We start from the raw sequence: 4,531 nt of genomic DNA, 5'->3' as shown, positions 1-4,531 counted from the left end.
TCCAGGCTATTGGACGAAGTGCATGCAGGGACCTGCGGGCCGCACATGAATGGTTTTGTCTTAGCAAAGAAGATACTCCGAGCAGGGTATTTTTGGATGACTATGGAAACAGACTGTATCCAGTATGTTTGCAAATGCCATCGCTGTCAGATACATGCAGATATGATAAAGGCACCTCCAAACGAGCTTACTGCAACAAGCTCACCGTGGCTATTCGCCGCTTGGGGAATGGATGTTATCGGACCTATCGAGCCTGCCGCATCAAATGGGTACAGGATCATCTTAGTGGCAACGATTATTTTACCAAATGGGTCGAAGCAGCATCATATAAGGCAGTCACTAAGAAGGTTGTGGCAGGTTTCGTTCGCGACCACATTGTTTGTCGGTTCGGAGTTCCAGAATCAATCATCACCGATAATGGTTCCAATCTCAACAGCGACTTGATGAAAGCAATGTGTGAAATTTTCAAGATCAAACACAATAACTCTACAGCCTACAGGCCTCAGATGAATGGAGCCGTAGAAGCAGCCAACAAGAATATCAAGAAGATACTAAGGAAGATGGTCAAAAGGCACAAACAATGGCATGAGAAATTATCATTTGCCTTATTGGGATACCGTACCACAGTTCGCACATCGACCGGAGCAACTCCCTACATGCTGGTTTATGGTACAGAGGCGGTCATCCCCGCCAAGGTAGAAATTCCCTCCTTAAGGATCATACAAGAAGTAGAGTTGGACGATGCAGAATAGGTAAAAGGTCGCTACGAGCAGTTAGCCCTTATAAATGGGAAAAGGATGAATGCGGTTTGCCATGGTCAGTTGTATCAGAACATAATGTCTAGAGCCTTCAACAAAAGGGTTAAGCTAAGGAAGTTTCGCCGGGGCAGCTAGTGTTGAAAAAAATATTTCCACATCAAGATGAAGCCAAGAGGAAGTTCTCTCCCAATTGGCAGGGTCCGTACATCGTTCACTGGGTTCTAACTGGAGGAACCCTTATTCTTGCAGAGATGGATGGAGAAGTTTGGCCGAAGCCAATCAATTTAGATGCAGTGAAATGATATTATGTGTAACCACTTATAATTCCCTTAATACTATAATTTGAACTACGCCTGACCTAATTCCCATTTAAGAGGGGATACGCAGACAGCCCTATGGGTTCGGTCACAATTTAATAAAAATTCCATTTTCCCCTCTATTGGAACTGGGGCAGAATTTTGAGGAGGACCCTCAAATTCCGAAGTTGATTTTAGTCCATGCATCGCCAGAAGCGCCAGCCCAGTAAACTAGGGCAGAATTTTGAGGAGGACCATCAAAATTCCGAAGATAATCTTTTTAGTCATTCAGCACAGCCGTCAGAAATGTCCGCTCAACAAACTGGGGCAGAATTTTGAGGAGGACCCTCAAAATTCAGGAGCGAAAGAGGTTGCAATGTCTTGAACCACGTCGCAGTCGTTGGTTCATCTAAAGAAAACTATTTTCGATTATATATTTGCTAAAGCATGCATAACTATTATCCGAATTGCTGTTGTTTAGCGACGCTACCCCAATGACACACAACGTCAAGAGCCCGGGAAAGACGAACTAACCTTTCCCCTCATAGAACTCACGATTTTCTTTGGATGCGGGCACTCGACTTGCAATATCGTCAGGTATATTTATGTACGCATACTTTCCCAAGAATGCAACTTATTGGAATCATCACTTGCCCGCAATTGCTATCCAATCTCCCCAGCAGTCATATTGTCGTAATTGGCTATCAGCTAAGAGATCTTACTACTAATCATCCTTTTACATTCTTGCACTGCATAAGGCTACCTTTCTTCCTTTCGAGACTAAGCTCTGTCTCCATCTGCATTTTGCATAAGGCTACCTTTCTGCCTTCCGAGACTAAGCCCTGTCTCCATCTGCATTCTACATAAGGCTACCTTTCTGCCTTCCGAGACTAAGCATTGTCTCCCTCCTGCATTTCTCTGCATTGCATAAGGCTACCTTTCTGCCTTCCGAGACTAAGCCTTGTCTCCATCTGCATTTTGCATAAGGCTACCTTTCTACCTTCCGAGGTTAAGCTCTACCTCCATCTGCATTTTCTGCGTTGCATAAGGATACCTTTCTGCCTTTCGAGACTAAGCTCTGTCTCCATCTGCATTTTGTATAAGGCTACCTTTCTGCCTTTCGAGGTTAAGCTCTACCTCTATCTACATTTCCTGCATTGCATAAGGCTACCTTTATGCCTTCCGAGGTTAAGCTCTACCTCCATCTGCATTTCCTGTGTTGCATAAGGCTACCTTTCTGCCTTTCGAGACTAAGCTCTGTCTCCATCTGCATTTTGCATAAGGCTACCTTTCTGCCTTCCAAGGTTAAGCTCTACCTCCATCTGCATTTCCTGCATTGTACAAGGCTACCTTTCTGCCTTTCGAGACTAAGCTCTGTCTCCATCCTACATGGCTGAAATATCGCCACTTTATTTTCTTGCATCGGCTGAAAGATCGCCACCTTATCTCTCTCACATGGCTGAAATATCGCCACCTTTTACGTCTTGCATCGGCTGAAATATCGCCAAATCCTACACTTCATGGGCTGAAAGATTGCCACCTTCTGCATTTCATGGGCTGAAAGATCACCAAATTGTCCAAAGGCATCATTGTTCGGAGGTACCATTTGCATAACCCGAGAACGCCATGCCATGGCCTGAGGACCCCTATTTTACCTTTTGCATATCATTATTTAAAGGCATCATGGTTCGGAGGCATCATTCTCATAGCCTGAGAACATCATTTCATAGCCTACATTTTCGGGCAAAATTGGCCATCATATCTTTACCCGACAACTCTTTCATCCTTCCCGGGTAAAGAGGGGGAGCTGTTGATACCCAATTTTTCCCTAAGTATTTTACACTCAAAATACTTTCAAAATAACATATATGTGCATACATAAGCATGCTCATGTGTTTTGGTATTTTTCCCAAATTTCTAAAGACTTTCAAAACCAATTTATTGTCTATTTTAGCAGTGCAAAATTCAATAATTATTCCCAAAATTATCATTTAGGTGAATAATTTATTTATTTCTTATATTTACACCAAAATATAATTAAGGTGATTTCTTGCATATTTTTACAAATTTATTTGATATTTAAAAGCTAATTTGCATGTAATTGCAATTATAGCCTATTTTACAATTAACAACATTTTATTATTATTAAATTATTTTCAGTATTTTTAAATTAATACTTATACCTTATTAATTAGTTCAATGCTTTTAATCTATTTTAAAAATCTTTTTAATTATTTTATATAAAATAAAAGGGGAGAAATTGGTTATTTAACACATAGCCATTGTCATTTCAATTTTATCCCAAAATTAAACCTCAATACCACCCAATTAAATGACCCAATTTCATTTTTTTACCAGACCCCTTGACCCAATTGCTAAACCCGTCCGGTTTTTCTTTTAAATCCTGTCCGTTGATCATTTTTAATCAACGGCCATAACGTATCATTTCCTTTTTTAATCCCTAACCCCCTAACCCTAGTTCATTTACCCAAAGACAGTCGCCTCCAAACTCCCTTCGTCTCCCAAAACCTCTCTGGCCCTCCGAAAGCCTAACCCTATTCCACCGATCTCCGTCTCATTTCCACCAGAATCCATGGCAGCCCATGCCATAGGTGGCCTGTGCTCACTCTCCCTCACCACTAACTTAAGCTATTCGAAGATTGGAGGTCTGACTTCTATGGTCTCCTTTAGATCTGTCTCAGTTCTGCAAGATCCATGGCCTCTCCGGCTATTTTCCGGCATGTTCGAAGCAATATGAGTTTCTCCGATTAAAGATCTGACTTTCCTCAAGACCTTCTCATCCTAGGGTCTTCTCTGCCATTTTTAAGCCTTCGAAGGTTCTGTACTCGTCTATCTCTCTCAGATTTGTGACGTGTTGGGTCTTTAATAGACGTTTTAGGGCTTTTCCCCAAATTTTTCTTTTCAAAAATTTGTTCGAATCCAATTTTAGGGTTTGTGGAAAAACTTCTTTAAAGGTTTTCTGACTCTTTTGCTCTCTCCTATGTGTGTTTATGCTCGCCTGTTTATTTCTTATTATGTTCAAGATTGTTCTCTTATTTCCTTACTTATTTTGCAAGGTTCTTTTCCGTTCTTTGTTCACGTGCTAACTTAGGTCATTGCTTCTCACTCTTTGCTATGTATGTTTAAGTTCATGCTTTGATTTTGTTTAACTTTACTAAGTTTTGTTGATATTCCTGCTCATCATGTTCTTGCCTACCTTTTGTCTTAAAACTCGTAGTTTCTCTTGCTTCTGTTTGTGTATGTCTGCCTTTCTCAATGACTTTGAACGTTTACTCACCTCTGTTTCTATTTGAAACCCTAAAATTTGGGGGTTTCCCTTCGAGTAGATGGCACTAGGGTTTCGATTTGGAACCCTAGGTTTCAGACTCGCTGTAAGCCTGGAACTGAATTCAGAATCCTACTTGCCTGTGATTCTGAAATTTTCATTGTTAAGCTTTTCTTTTGTTTGGATTGTAT

This window comes from Nicotiana tabacum, chromosome 7 (assembly GCF_000715075.1).
Source record: "Nicotiana tabacum cultivar K326 chromosome 7, ASM71507v2, whole genome shotgun sequence".
NCBI lineage: Eukaryota > Viridiplantae > Streptophyta > Magnoliopsida > Solanales > Solanaceae > Nicotiana > Nicotiana tabacum.
Note: the sequence above shows the minus strand (reverse complement) of the source record.